Below are 16829 nucleotides of genomic sequence, written 5' to 3'. Positions count from 1 at the left end.
TAATGCTACTTTTATATATAATGACAGTCATTCTTTATGCTGATTCTGAGATAGCTTGCATTCTGAATTATCAGAAACTTTCCACTCACTCTATTTGCCAAGAGAACAATGGATGATAACACATGGGAAAATTTCATCAATGTTTGACATAGAAAGGGCTTCCTATTTGACATTGTCTCTTATTCTGTGTATTATTGTGTGTATTATTGAGGCTGGAGTTACAATTTAATTACTCTGCTCTTCATTACTTCTTATTTATTTATTTATTTTTATGTGGTGCTGAAGATCGAACCTAGGGCCTCACACGTGCTAGGCGACTGCTGTACCACTGAGCCACAATCCCAGCCCCATTACTTGTTTTTGTACTGGTACTTTCATAGTTATTATTTGCTCATAATTCTTTTTTTTTATTCCAGTGATAAGATCACTGCATCCTGTGTTCTGATTCTTCAGCTATATATTCTTCACTATATCTTTGGTGGGTTATCTAACCTTGTGGATTTTAACCTGTTAAGAGAGGCTGATAGAAGAGTCTCGATTATGTAAAATTTAAAATGCGTATTTCAGGGGATCATCTGTGGCTCTGCTGTCTTCAACATATGGGTCCCAAGGTCACTGTGCTTATTGGTATGGACACACTCCAGAACCAGGTCTGAAGTGATCCATGTCAGTTTGTTCACATTCTGTTGGTCACATGGTCATACTGACTTCACCAGAGACTGGGAAATGTGGTCTAGCTGAGTGTCCAGGAAGAAGAGGAACTGGGTTTGAATAGCTAGACAGTCTCCACACTTCTTGGTAACTTTTGTTATTTTCCCCCTTTCCCATACATGGCAGTTGTGTCGTTTGGGTGGGATTGAGCTCACTCTCTGCCCCAGTTCTCCTTGCCCCAGTTATTGGTTCAAAAATAGAAACATGACCCAGGCCCAGACTGGGCAGGGCTTGGAAAGCCTCTGGTCCCGATTAATAGTTCAGGGACAAGCATATGAGGCTAACTGTCCCAATTGCTGTAAAATGGTGGAGGGAAAACCACTCCATCTTGATGGCAGAACCAACTCTTGGAGAACAAGCTTAGAGAATTGCAGAATCAGAGTTAGAGTCCTTTGAACCTTGCCTGAAGTGCACAAGAGCTGATGCGGACTTTGCATCAATAGGAGTCATTAAATTTACTTTATCGCATAATAATTTGAGGTTAATTTTCTCTGCTTGCAACCACAAGCATTCTGATTGATACAACTTATAAAATGGAAAGGGAGAAGGGAAAGAAAAAGGTTAGAACCTGGATCTTAAGTTCCTTTTCCTTTCATTGTTGACATTTATGTAGTGTTTCTTGAATATTTGAATACTCCCCAGCAAGGTCTGATTAGATGGTATCGAAGCTTGATTTCCCAAATCCTTAGAATTACAGCAGGGATCATTCTATTCTTTTAAATTCTTTTTTTAAAAAAAAACTCTTATACAATGATTTCTCTTTGAATAATACATAGTTCTTTTGAGGAATAAATTATGACACATCTACCAAAATGAATGGAATATAGACACATGATTTCTTTTCCTATATTTTAGCAGATTCTCTAAAATTTGTCTTTTCATCAAGCAGGTGTATATAATAGATATATCATACACATTTATAGCTGTATATTATCTCTGTTTTAGTAATTTTTAGTTGAATGTTCCAAACCCTTTTGAATAGTTTGTCAAATTTGTTGATTTTATGTAGCACCTTCAATTTGAAAAAAATGTCCCATGGGGTTCCTGAAAGAACATTTTAGGAGAATCATGTTGTATTCAGTAAGGCAGTTTGAATAACCTGCTAAGTATGCATGGACTGTTGTTTAAGAAGCTCATGTACACAACCAGAAGCCCCTGGCTCAACACAAAGACACCTCATACACATGTGGTAACAAATGTACAGCATCAAGATCCAATCTGAGCCAATTGTGGTGGTGCATGCCTATAATCCTAATGGCTCAGAAGGCTGAGACAAGAGGATCATGAGTTCAAAGCCAGTCTTAGCAAAAGTGAGGGCTAAGCAACTCAGTGAGTCCCTGTCTCTAAATAAAATACAAAATAGGGCTGGGATCTGGCTCAGTGGTTGGGTACTCCTGAGTTCAATTCCTGGTAAACCGCACCCCCCCTGCAAAAACAAACAAACCAACAACAACAACAACAAAACACCCCACAAACCAGCCTGATTCATTCCTCAGAACATAGAGAACAGCAGAGAGGTGACAGCCTCAGCAGTAGAACTGACTTTGTTTTCAGAAAGGCTTTGAGGTAACTTCAGAATACTTACAGTAGGATGAAAATAGAAAAAGGAATTGGGGTCAAGGGAATGTAAGGGGGTTTAATCAGTGAAGTCAAGAGTCAGCAGTTTGTAGACATATTGCCACAGGGACATGCATGGTTGTCACACATTTGGCTCTGAGTTTCCCATAGTCTCATCAAAGAGGGAATTTAGCAATGACTCAGGAACAGTTGTTTCTGAGCTGAGGCCCAAAGAAATTACTCTCCTGGGTCCTTTTTGAGAAATGGGGTGCTTACTAGTGTTCCCCTAATAAATGTGTGTTCATGAGGAGGAGAGGAGTGGTCAGGAACATGGGCTTGGTGCCCAGCCATCTTGGGACATTGTGCATTTATGTGCTGTTTTACAAAGTTGTGTGATCTCTTTCTTCAGCAGTGCTTGGCTGCCCTTTAGTGTGGTGGAGGTCTAATGTGAACAATTGGATGGATCTAGAATTGGAGTTTTGCATTTTGCAGAAGGTCCACTAGCTACTAACAAGGTGGATGAGAGAGTAGGAATGAGGGTGCTGGGTTTAACAGAAGTAACAGGCATTAGAGGAACCTGGGGAACTAGAAGAACAGGTGGAGATGAGGGCAAGGAAACATCATTTAAAGGGGACTGGAGGTTATGGGCTTAGCATAGTGCATAATAGGTGGAATTGCTGAACACCTTTAACTCAGTCTATGGTAGTGAAGACTGCCAGCCACAAAAGTGCAGAAATACGCAAAGCTGATCCGTGCTGTTGGAAGTTAGCATATTGGTACTGGAAAAGGATTCTGGGGGTACCTGGTGTGCTGGTGATTTCGCTTCTTTTTAAAAAATTTTTAGTTGTTGATGGACCTTTGTTTATTTATTAATTTATATGTGGTGCTGAGAATCAAACCCGCAGTGCCTCACACATACTAGGCAAGCACTCTACCACTGAGCCCCCAACCTCAGCCCCTGATTTTGCTTCTTGATCTGGGTGCTGGTTATACAGGTATGTTCAATTTGCAAAGATGCATCTACTAGTAAAAGTACATAAATATGTGTACATTTTCTGTGTATATTAATGAGGTGTAAAAAAGGAAAGAAAAAGAATGAATGTACACTTGGATGTCAGACCACTTGTTTTCATATCCAGGCTCTTGTCACCTTATAGCTGTGGGGCCTTGGGCAAATTTTACTTTACCTCTCTGCCCTCATATTTCAAATCATGTAAAATAATAATAATAACACCTACATCAGAGAGTGTCACGAGGATGAAATGAGTTGATACATGTCCAACAAATACTCCCTGAGTATTAGTGATTATTAGTGATTTTTGTTAGTAATGGTTATTATTATAAATGAGAATGTCTGAGGGAAAGCTGATGAATTGAGAGATTGTGGTCAGATTGCTCCTGGACATTCTGCCAATCAATATCTGGGGTGGGGCAGGGGTCCTCAGAGTGGGATTGGGCTGCAGGTCATAGTCACAATAAAATATAAGGAACTGTGAGGGGGTGGTGTCAGACTTGGGATGGAGAAGATGGAGCTTGGGGCACTGAGGTCCTTAGTGAATGTGAGTGGTCCAGAGATCAAGGGAAAGTGGTGAAGGTGGCATTCCTGGGTGATGTCACCTTATAGCTGTGGGCCTCAGAGGCCTAGGAGTGGAGTGCTTCTTTGAGAGCGGTAGTGGAGTGGTCTGGAGGAGTGTAGCTGTGGCCTTTGCAGAGTCCTGTTCCAGGGCTTTTCCAGGAGTCTCTGTGCCTGTGCAGTTAGTAGCCCAGAGAAGCGTCAGAAGCCAGGAGATATTTGCTGTTGTGTCATTGAAATATGAATTAATTACATCTGTTTCAGTGTTTTCAGAATTCTATTCTCAGTCTTCTGATACCTGTAATGGTCTGCTTGGCTCGCTGTTTCTACCTTTTCCTGGGAATCTTGCCTAGATATTTCTCCCCACCAGATCCTTTTTCCATACTCTGTAACTTCAGTGACACTGGAAGAAGTTTATTATCCCACCCCCTGGGCCTAGTGGCAGTTATTCTCTCATCTGAAATTCTGCCGCCAGGTGCAGGCCTTGTTTCTTACACCTTGTCAGGACTGCCTGATGCTTGCCCCACAGCTGGGGTCTTCTTTGATTTTGGCCAAACCCTTTTCTGACCCTTACCCCAAGGATGAGATCCTCTCACTTGACAAGGACTTCCTTTCATCCTCTGACTCTTCTGCCTTTGCTACCACCTTCACCTCATCCTTCCCCACCCCTGCCTGCTGAGCCATTGCATTTTCCTGACTCTCCCTGAGGCAGTCATGTCTGCCAGCATTGTCTGGGGGATGAAGCCTGCCTCTCCTGCCTCTGAGTAATCAGGTGGGACTCTACCTTAATGAGCCTCCGAGGTTTCCTGGGCACCCAGCTCCCAGGTCAGCCTGTCCTTTGTCTTCAGGGCTCCTGTTCTGACAGTGGGCAACATTATTAAAAAAGAAAGAAAGAAAGAAAACTAAAGGAAGTACTGCTTATGTAACTTCTACCCTTTTGCCTTATTCTTCCTGGGTGTATGTTGTATGATGTTAGTTAGGGAATGAGGACATTTAAAGTGGAGAAGGGTAGGAGAGTCGAAAAGTAATTTTTATTTTGGGACTAGGCAAAGATAGTTGAAGGAGCCAACCTATAGACTAAGTGTGGTGCTCTTCTACCTATTAATATGGTTATAAATCTAGGCCTCTTTTCTTTTGAAAGTGGTTTTTCAAAAAAATCATTTTCAGGGGCTGGGGTATAGTTCATCTACAAGTAAAAAATTTTTTTTAAAAAACCATTTGGCAGGGCTAGGTTGTGGCTCAGTGGTAGAATGCTTGCCTTGCACACGTGAGGCCCTGGGTTTGATCCTCAACACAACATAAAAATAAATAAATAAAAAATAAAGATATTTAAAAAAAATTTGGGTCTGTAGGTAATATAGAATGTTTTATAATTAGACCAGTGAAATTCTATTCCCACATATTTTCTATGACCTGAGAATAATGAGGTTATAAATCAATTTTTATAATGGGATTTGCTGTCCTAAAAGCTTACCCTTTGTAAAATTTAGGAATTATGGGGAGGGTAATGATGGAATTTATGTAAAGGAATACACATAAGGATTTTAGTTCAGAGAGGGACAACTGGCCGTCACTTTTTCTTGGCCAATTTTCATCAAAAGTTTAGATTTTCTCCAGACTGTGGTAGGTTATCTTGTCTATTAGGAGAAAAGCCAAGCATACACAAAACAAATGTTATAAGCTGTTAAGAATGTATATTAGTAAGGATTGGAAAGTTGTTGATAATATTTACTGAAGTTGAAAATAAGCATATTCTCAGAGGGACTTTATTACCCTAGGTACATGTATGATTGCACGAATTGTGTGACTCGGCTCTATGCACAACCAGAGAAGTGAAAATTTCTGCTCCATTTGTGTACAATGAATTGAAGAGTTTTCTATTGTCAGGTATAACTGATTAGAACTAGTAAATAAATTTTAATAAGCACATTCTCTAACCTACCAATTCTAGTTTTACCAAAAGTCATGTAGTACTAGAATGTTCATTGTACTATTTACTCATACTAACAACTAGAAATAATCTCATAATCCATCAAAAGGAGAATAAGTTGTGGTGTAAGCAAACAATGAAATACTTTATAAGAATGGAAATGAAAGTACCATTGCTAGGTGCAGTAGCATGGATGAATTTCATAAGTGTTGAGCGAAAGAAGCCACATATCAAAAGATTATGTGTTATATGATTTGGTTTCTATGAAGTTCAAGCTCAGGCAGAACTGTGGTGCCTAATTCAGGAGATGCTGACCTCTGGGAAAGAGGGAGGGGTAGTGATTTGGAGAAGGTGTGAGGGCTCTGGATACTGGTAGTGTGCTGGTTTATTACCTGGTGGTACTTATACAGGTGAGTTCACTTTGTGATAATTCACCAGGCTATACACTTATATTAATCTTCAATAAATATATCTGTTACCCACTCCCCACCCCAGTATGTACTATACTTGAGTTAGAGATGTATGTATGTCCCTTCCGGCCTTAGGGACTTGACATGTGCTAACTCTTCCTCCTTGTCACCCATCCTTTGGGCAGTCTTCCCTGAGCAGTTCTTTCCCTCCCTTCTCCACACATGCTGGGTCCAGTTTGCCTATTTGATGTGCTGTTAGTGGCACAGCTCTGATTTCACCCGTGTGAGTAGCTAATCTGCTGCTGGTGTGTGAGTTCCAGGAGAGTGGAGGCTGGGCCAGTCAAGCCACTCACTGTGTTTCAGGTACTGCCACTGTGCTTACACTCATTGGTACTGTCAGGTGAATGCACCAAATTGCCCAGTTCCAGAGGGAGCAACAATTCCTCCCCTGTCCTTTGACTTCTAGTTCAGGAAAGTGAGAGCTTGAAGGAGCTGTGAAGTTGAAGCCCTGTGAAGGTTGCCTGGAACATTTTTGAGATTATCATAACTTTAATAACTTTAGAGGGTGATCTGTAGGAAAACTCAGCTGAGAGATAGAAGCAGTGTTGGCTCATTGGTGTCCCTTAACCTAGTTCTATGTCCACTAATCATGTTCCTGAGAATGAGTAGTTTATATATTATGACTTCATTTGTTCTGGCTTTTCTCATGACAATCCTAAGGTCAAGTTTATTTTAAGCCTGAGAAATATGTCCTGGAAGTCAGTTCCAAAGTCCTTATTTCCTTTTTCTTTCCTTTGTATTGAAGTATTGGCTATCCCCTTCATCTCCTCCCCCAGAACAGCTTTGCGAGTATCATGAATATTCTCAATTTTGCTCTTTGCCTTAATGAAAGTTCTTTTCCAACCAGATTTAGGAAAATGGCACATTCTTATTTACCATGCTAATGTGACAGCTTTTAGCCAAAAGCAATGCTCCAGTTAACCCAATAGGAAGAAAAATTTAAGAAATACATTTACATTTAGACTTTATTCGTTGGATGATTTTTGTTGGGCTTTTTCCTTCTTGTGTAATGTGGTTAGGAGACATGTCTAGAGCCAGACACTATCAGTCCAAATCCCAGCCTTTTGGCAAGTCTCATAACCTCAGCTTTTTCTTATTTGTAAAATGGGAGTAGTTGTCAAGATTTAATTAACTTTTGAATGTAAAAATGGTCTGCCTAAAATATTATGAACATTCAATAAATAGCAGGTACCCTAAAATGGAAGATTCAACTTTATTGTTAGAAAAAGAATGGTTTAAATCTATAGTACCTATTAAGATTCTAAAAAGTTGATTAGGCCTTTTTGTTTAAGAATATATTTGGAAATTAATTTTGGTAACTTAAAAATGATTATGCATACCCAATATGATTATGTATACCAGTTCAATCCCCAATACCAATTATACAGTTTACCCTTGAGAATTAAGAAGGAGGTATAATATCATTATATTGATTTGTATAATTCTTCCCACCCCATTTTGTTTTAGAAACAAGAGTGGAGTGGGGTCGGGGTGGGGGGTGACAATTTTGGAGAACCTGATAAACTTCACCTCTTAATAATGTTTCCTGAAGAACAGCCCCATCCAGAATTTCACAGGAAGCTGGGAATGTTAATTGGAGCCATGAGTTCTTCATTTTTCCTTTCTCCAGCAGTTTTTATTTGCTCTGGTTTTAAGGGCTACACTAAATGACCCTGTATTTGTTATTGAGAAAAGGGAAGGCTGAGAAATGTTTTGCAAAGAATGGGAGATGGTAATTACATTAAAATGTATAGATTTGGACCTTAGCAACTTTGGTCCTAAAGGGTTTGATGGGGAAATTATAAGGTCATAAGGGCTTTGAAATGTGGTGGAAAGAACAGAGACTCTCGATATCCTGCCTCTGCCACTGTACACTGTGAACAAGTTACTAACTTCTCTGGGTGTTGCCTTCCTAACTTACAAAATAGAAATGATAAATTCTACCTTATTGAGTTTTTGAAAAAATGTGATAATGATACTTTTCCTATGAGACAGTGAGATAAATATAAAGGAGTGAGTTTTTATTAGCTCTTTTTTTTCCCCACTTCAACTTAACCAAATATATGCTCTGGCAGGAATAAAGGAATTCTGTTCAATAGACAGATTGCAGAAGGATTGCAGGTAGGATGCCAACCTAGGCAACCTAGCAAGACCCTGTTTCAAAATAAAATAAAAAAGAGCTGGTGACATAGCCCAGCGGTAGAGTGTTTTTGGGTTCAATCCCCAATACCAAAAAAAGGAAGATAAAAAGGATTAATTGCAATTAGTTTGTTTAGTATTATGAACCATTTCTTTGTGGAGAATTATAATATATGAAAGTAGAATAGTATTATATTTGTTGTATAACAATGACCCAAAAGTTAGTGGCTTATAGCAGTAATAGTCATTGATTTCTCACTGTTTCTGTGGGTCAGGAATTTGAAAGTGTCTGGCTCAGAGTCTCTGTGAGGTTGCAGTCAGGTGTTGGCAGGGCCTACAGTCATCCTAGGCTTGACTAGGACTTACTTCCAAGATAGTTCACTCACATAATTGACCAAGTTAGTGCAGGATGGTATGAAGATGGGTCATCATCTCAGGGCTGCTCAAGTGTCCTCACAGTGTGATTGTTGGCTTCTCCCAAAAAAGCAGTCCAAGAGGTCAAGGCGATCCTTACAATGCCCTTTCTGATGTAGTCTGGGATGTTAGATATCATCAGTTCCACCATATTCTGTTTGTTGTAGAAACCTTGATAACTCAGTGGGGGTGGAGACCATATAAAATCTTGTGATAATCATCACATCTGTAGTTCATTAGTGATGATGTGGTGGCAACTGATGATGTTCCAATATTGTTATTCTTTTTTCATTTAATACTCCCCTCACTAATTATTTGATAAAGTTTGAATAGCACAGGCAAGATAAATGCTTGTTTCTTGCTCTTTATTTACCAGTTGTTAGAATAATGATTTGGCTTGCTAGCATCCTTAAAAGAGGGCCAGCTAAATTATATTTAAAAATATTTTTTTTGGTAAATATTTATTTTTTGGTTGTAGGTGGACACAATATCTTTATTTTATTTTCATGTGGTGCTGAGGATCGAACCCAGTGCCTCACACATGCTAGGTGAGCAGTCTGCCTCTGAGCCACAACCCCTGCCCAAGATATTATTATTAAATCAAAAGATTTTAACATAATGAGTGTTTTAGTCTGTTGCATTTATCTATATTGATAGGTACATTTATGTATTTATATCCCTTTATAATGAATGGTAACACTACATGTTGTATTTTTTACTTTTTCTCATTTAACAATATATTCTTGATCACTCCATAGCCGGATGTGGAGGCATACATTAAAAAAAAAAAGATATAATTCATTATACGCACCCTTGTAATTTGATGGTATTTAGCATATTCACAGAATTGCACAACCTTTACCACTGATTCTAAAATGTTTTTTTAATCAAAGAAACGTTTTTTTAATCAAAGAAACGATGTACCCATTTGTAGTTGCTCTCTATTGCCTCCTGTTCCTGCCCTTTACTCAGGCCTGGCAACCACTAATCTACTTTCTGTCTCTTTGGATTTGCCAGTGGACATTTCATTTGCCAATAGACATTCATTTAAATGGAATCATTTAATTTCTGACCTTTGTGTCTGACTGTTTTCACTTTATATGATGTTTTCAAGGTTCATCCATGCTGTGGTTAGAATCAACTCTCCATTTCTTTTTAGTAGTATTAGGAGAATAGGAGTATTCCACTGAACTGATCTGTCTGTACTCTAGTCAGCCCACATTAGAGAACATTTGAGTTGTTTCCAAACTTGTTATTAAATGACTTTTTACATCATTATTCTTTCATTTTTCATGTGTAATATTGCTAAATTTTGCTGAATTCTTTATGGGCTTGTACCATTTTGAATTTTTACCAGGAGCATTTCAGAAATTCTATTCTTCACTGGTCTGTGATAGAGTAGTATTTTATTATATCTCACTGTAGTTTTAGTTGACATTTTAGTTTATATTTTTCATAATCAAGAGTAATTGAACATCTTTTCATGTGTTTAAAAGCTGTTTGCATTCTTTTTTCTGTGAATTATCTGTTTGTATTATTCTAGATTATTTCTCTAAAGGGTTTTCATTCCCTTTTTGGCTTCCCTTTCTGAATTTGCAAGTATATATTTTTCAGTTTCTTACATTCTTATTTTTACTTTAAGGTAACTTGTCATGCAAATTTAAATTTTTTATGTAATTAATTTTAATAATGTTTTCCTTATTGCTTCTGGACTTTGAGTCATAGTAGGCAACTTTTCCTTACTCTCACATTATAATATATTTACTGTTGCACTCAATGAGTTTTATTTTTCACATTTACTTCTCTGATCCCTTTGAAATTTATCTTGGCGTATTGATATGGCTGTGGAATTTTTCCCAGCACCATTTCCCCTACTAATTTAATATGCTTTATGATAAATTTCATACATAATTCTGTCCATATTTGGATTTTCTCTTCTAAGAGTCAGATATGTTTAGTGTACACCATTACAACATTGTTGTAATTATAAGGCATTTGTATATGTTTTAATAACTGTTAAGGCTAGCCCTCATTTATTTCCCTTTTCAGTTTCTCCTGCCATTCATTGCATGCTTTTTGTTTGTTTTTAACAGATGGACTTTTTAATCAGTTTGCCCACCTCCAAAAAGAAAATTGAGATTTTTATTGGGATTATGTTAAATGTATAAATTAGTACAGGGAGAACTAATACCTTGATGATGATGTGTCTTAGTATATCTTTGCATTTGTTTAGATCTGTTGTTTTAGGGGAGTGTTTTTACCATAGTTGTCCTTATTAAGCTTATGCTTTAGATTTTTTTTTTTTTTGCTTTTACAAGTAGGATTTTCTCTTCCATTAGATTTTTCTGATTTTCTTTTTCTAAAATAAATGAATCTTATTGATTTTTGATATGTTTATTGTATAACCTGCTAAATTTTCTGATTTATAGTAGTACTTCTTTCATCAATTCTTTAGGGTTCCCAGACATATTGTTGTAAATTGAGCTTACCTCTTTTCTAATTTTTAGATCACTAATTGTAGTCTCTTATCTAATTGCATTGGATAGTATCTCTAATACATGTTAAAAAGTAAAGAGGATAGTATTTTTAAAAATATATTTTTAGTTGTAGATGAACGTAATACCTTTATTTTATTAATTTATTTTTTATGTGGTGCTGAGGACCGAACCCAGTGCTTCACACAAGCTAGGCAAGCGCTTTATCACTGAGCTTATCACCTTAGCCCCAAGAGTATAATATTTTGATGTAAAATAGTCTTGTTTCTAATTTTGTCAAGAAAATTCTAGTTTTTCTCCATGAAAATTTACCAGATTTTTATGCTGAATAAAAGGAAACAAGGAAGGAAATTATATGGAGAAAGTATTTATTTATTCATTTTGCTTCTTTTCAAAGCACTGGGTGAGATATACTCAAGAATGGTAGAAATTAATTTTGCTGTTATCCATCTCTCAACTTTGTAGTGTAATATTTTCTCAGTAGTTGGTGAATTTTCAATAGTTATTATCAACTACTGATGACAGGGAAAATATTTAGTATATTGAGGTAATAAAAAATGTGGTAGGGGGCTGGGATTGTGGCTCAGTGGTAGAGTGCTCGCCTAGCACGTGTGAGGCACTGGGTTCGATCCACAGCACCACATTAAAAAAAATAAGTGAAATAAAGGTATTGTGTCCATCTACAACTAAAAATATGTTTTAAGAAATATGGTAGGATTCCATTACTGTCTAATTTTAATTTTGAAAATGCATAGAAAAAAAGAGGTTTAACCAAAGCTCAGAGGCATTACCTCTGAATTGCCATCTGAACACTTACTTAAGTGTTTATTTTGTCAGAGCAGGAAATACTGGAGGACTTGCACATCCTCAGTTAAATGCTTTAGTGACAGCTCAGGCTCTTGGATGAAACTAGTAACTGCAAGGGATGGGAAAGGGTAATCTTCCTGTGGGCTTGGGAAAGAAGAGAACCAGATATGGATGTGTTGAGAATCCCTGCCCAATAGAGTTTTTTTTTTTTTTTCCCCCCTGGATGGTGGTGGGGTGCTAATTCTTTAATCTTTTTAGTTTCTTCCATGTTTGGGTTTTATTCTACTTCTATAAATTTCAATTTGATTCCAGGCAGTTGTTCTTAAGATTTAAAATATTATTTGCAACATATCCCATATAAACGGTTTCGTGAGTATTTCAAAACAACCACTTTAGTGAAAAATGAATTATAGGGGGCACAGAAATAGCAGTAGGCTAAAGGGCTTTTGCAGCTGTTCAAAGAGGTAGTCTTGGTTTGGTGGAAAGATGTAAGCAAACTGGGGATGTGTTCTGGAGGTAATCTGTGGTCATGTAGACAAACTGTTTCATATAGTTTTAGGACAAAGTAAGGAGCCTATGTCGGATGTCTTCATCCAGAATGTCTAGCTATTAACAATTTTTTTGTTGTTGATTCACATTCTGGCTTAAACTCTGTATTTAATTGTAGACCACAACCCACCAGTTCAGGGGCCACACTTTCAGCAACACCAGTGTCTAGTATTTCCATCTTAGGGACAAGCCATGAATTATTTACTCATTCTCTTAGTTTTGGACATTTATGTGTTTAGCCTCCCTATCATCTTTATTTCTGTATTAGAAATAAATAATATTGGGCTGGGATTGTGGCTCAGCAGAAGAGTGCTTGCCTAGCATGAGCGGGACCTGGGTTCGATTCTCAGCACCACATAAAAATAAAGGCATTGTGTTGTGTCTATCTACACCTAAAAAATAAATATTAAAAAAAAGTTTAAAAAGAAATAAATAATATTGCTTAGAAATTCTTACTGATACAACTATGTATGTATATCTTATAATTTCTTTAGAGTAACTCCTGGAAACAGAATAAGGATTTTGGAACATATTGACAAATTGTTCTCTAGAGAGGTTGTATCCACTTACAGAGCCATATTTTTGCCATCCCAATTAAAAAGAAACTTTGCTTGGATAGCAAGTCATCATTTGAATATGTACTTATTTGATTATAGTAAAATATTTTCATATATTTTTGGAATTATTATTTATATTTTTGCCATATATTTTGTTTATGCTCTTTGGGAAAAAATTTCAGAAATTTTCTTGAAAATATTACAGGAAAAAATCTATGTAGCAAATGTGTCACAATTATGATAGTTGTCACACCATTTGGGTGATAGATATATGAGGGTTCTCAATACTATTATTTTCATGTGTGTTTGGAAACTTTCATTTAAACAAGACTGTAAGTTCTTTGGAGGGCTTTTTTTTTTTTTGGTGGGGGGGTATCTGTTTTCTTTGGCTTCTCTGTGGCGAGTGTTGTCTTCTTGGGCCCTTTTACTGGTACACTTTAGATGGTGTGATCTTTACCAGAAAAAGCCATAAAAGACAGGAAGAGGGGCTGGGGATATGGCTCAGTGGTAGCGTACTCGCCTAGCATGCGTGAGGCACTGGGTTCGATTCTCAGCACCACATAAAAATAAAATAAAGATATTGTGTCCACCTAAAACTAAAAAATAAATTAAAAAAAGACAGGAAGAAGTCAAAGGAGGAGGCTTATTATTACCTTCTTATTTAAAATGTCCATGGTCATTTGTAAATTATATGTTCTCTTTCAGGTACAAATTTTGAAGCATACCAGCTACATAAACTTGCTACTAAATCAACTTTCTACTCTTCTAGATCCTGAGTCCATGTTTTGTACCCCATCTTCCAAGGCATTTACCAGAGTTATGATTTCAGTCAATTTCTCCTTATAATATTCACAGCTCTGGGCTGTTGAAAAAACAAAAAAGAAAAAAAAAAACTTTTAAAATTTTGAATTAATTTTAGGCTTATTAGAAGAGTTTTGAAAAAATATAGTATAAATACTTCCTGCATTCTCTTTACTGATATTACTGAAATGGTATTTTACTATCTTTTATTATATCTGTATCCATATTATTATTTTGGACCATTTGAAAATGAATATATCTGATGTCCTTTTATAGTCCTTAAGTGTATATTTCTTAAAAACAAGGATATACTGTTATCAATACAGCTGTCAAAATCATGAAATTAGCACTGTTATCTAATTCACAGACCTTATTCAAATTTGCCATTTGTCTCACTAATTTCCTTTATGGCTCCTAAGTCTGAATATTTGTGTCCCCTCTGTAAAATTTATATGTTGGGCCAATGCAGTTGTATTAAGAAGTGCAGCCTTGGACTGTGGTTATAGCTCAGTGGTAGAGCACTTGCCTCACACGTGTGAGGCCCTGGGTTTGATCCTCAGCACTACTTAAAAATAAATAAAAATAAAGATATTGTGTCCATCTACAACTAATATATATATATATATATATATATATATATATATATATATATATATAAAGTATATTTATATATAAAATATATACATTTATATATTATATTTTTATATATTCTATTCTATATGTAATATATATAAAATATGTATAATAGAAGTGCAGCTTTTAGGAGGTGATTAGGAAATGAGGATGGGATTTGTGCCTTTACAGAAGAGACAGACCTTACCAGACTCTGAATCTGCTAACATCTTGATCTTGGATTTTTCCACTCTCCAGAACTGTGAGCAGTAAATTTATATTGTTTATAAATTATCAGTTTAAGACACAAGTTGAGCACCACTTATTCAAAATACTTAGGACCAGAGAAGTTTTTCAGATTTTGGATTTTTTTAAATTTTGGAATATTTATATAGACTTCACCTTTTTGAGGGCTGTTATTATTATTACTATTTGTATGTGTGGGGAGTATGCATGTACATGGTGTTAAGGATCAAACCTAGGGCTCTGTGCATGCTAGGCAAGTACTCTACTGCAGAGCTACAGCCCAAACCCTTAATTAAAAAAAAAAAAAGAATTTTTTTTTCTTTTTTCTTTTTGAGACAGGGTCTGTTATGATGTTCTGATGGCCTCAAATTCCTGGGCTCATGTGATCCTCCTGTTCCAGCTTCCTTAATGGCTTAGTGGCTTCCTTAGGCACATGCCACTAGGCCCAACTTGGATTTTAGATTCTTGGCTTAGGGATGCTCAGCCTGTATTTTGTTAAAGCAGCACAAACTAATATAATAGCAAAAGAAAAATATTATTATTTTCTGATCCAGGGTTCCAGTCCAGGATTATGCATTTAATTGTTGTGTCATTTTAGGTTTTAGTCTGAGACAGTTCCTCAGGATTTATCCATTGAGATCTGAGCATTTTTGAAGAGCACAGACAAGGTGTTTTGTATAGTTTTTCTTATGTTAGCTCTGTCTGATGTTTTCTCACTATAGATTCAGTTTGTACACTTTGGGCAGGAATGTCACAGAGGTGACATTCTGTCACCTCAATGTATCATAGCAGAAGGTCCCTTCTGTCTGTTGGTTCTGTTACTGATGATGTTCCCTGTGGTCACTGGATTAGAATGGGCTTTTTCAGGTTTCCTCATGTTTTTCCCTTCTGAAATGAATAAATATCTCGGGGGAGGGAATAATTTGAGACTATGTAAATACCTCTTAATTTTTTAAACTTCTACAACTAGTTTTAGTATTCATTGATTTTTGCCTGAAACAAAACCATGATGATTACCAAATGGTGAGTTTTAACTCCTGGGAAGCACTTTTTGACAGCTTGTTTTTTAGCTACATGGTGTCTGTCTCAAGTCTTTTATGGTTGAGATACACAGCAGCTTTATGGAAAAGAGCAGCGAGGTCTTAACAGTGGTTCAGACTCATGGTTGCTTCACCTGTCTTACATCTTCTTCGAGAAGATTTAATAATTGAGTTCAGGTCTCACCCCCTGCTTGATAGATTGGACACTGTTTGCCTCTGCCCATCTGCTGTCCTCTAGCTCACTCCTAATTTTGGTCCACTGCCAAGTTGAATGCAGGGCATTGGTGGAGGGGTGTGACTTGTTTTTCAAGTGTTCAGGAAAAGAGGAGAGCCCAGCAAGAAGGAACATGGTAATACTAAACGTGTGTGTGTGTGTGTTTTTTAAATGACATCTGTGACACAGATCATATCAAGTAGAATAAATTAGCCAAGCCTTCTTTTTTCAGAAGGGGCTTCAGTATTGTAGCGTGTCATGGAGTCTATATAAGAGTCAAGAGAAGATTTGTTCGTTTTGTTGAATGGAAAAATATATGAATATATTTACACACTAAAGGGGCAAAGTCATTAGAGGAAAACAAATGATCAAGATAGAGTTATTTTGAGGGATCTCTGAAAAGGTAAGCCTAGGTGGTAAGATTAACTCTTGAGCTAGAAGGAGGACGCTTATTTTAGGAAAACATTGTAAAGAAAGAATTGAATGCCGTTATTTTTGTAGGTGATACACAGGCAAGAAGTTACTGCATGGTTTCCTCATTTTTTTTCTTTGTGAAATAGGAGTGAGATCATATTCTTAGAGTAAGGAGTACAGGAGGACATCATTGGTTAGGGAGAGTGTTATGAAGACTAAGTACATTGTCTGGAGCTCATCAAAGGATTTCCAGGCAGCTGGTAACAGAGACCATAAATTCTTCATGGCCTTGGTCCATAA

General features: G+C 36.8%; 2 protein-coding genes across 6 annotated transcripts in view; one reads left to right on the top strand and one right to left on the bottom strand.

Moving 5' to 3' along the window:
• The window catches only part of Znf774 (zinc finger protein 774), a 596184-nt gene that overhangs the window by 436859 nt on the left and 142496 nt on the right, over positions 1-16829 (bottom strand).
• Positions 1-16829, top strand: part of Pde8a (phosphodiesterase 8A) — a 166301-nt gene that overhangs the window by 29922 nt on the left and 119550 nt on the right. The window lies entirely within an intron of this gene.

This window comes from Marmota flaviventris, chromosome 2, assembly GCF_047511675.1.
Source record: "Marmota flaviventris isolate mMarFla1 chromosome 2, mMarFla1.hap1, whole genome shotgun sequence".
Lineage (NCBI taxonomy): Eukaryota > Metazoa > Chordata > Mammalia > Rodentia > Sciuridae > Marmota > Marmota flaviventris.
This window is presented reverse-complemented; position numbering and strand designations above follow the sequence as displayed.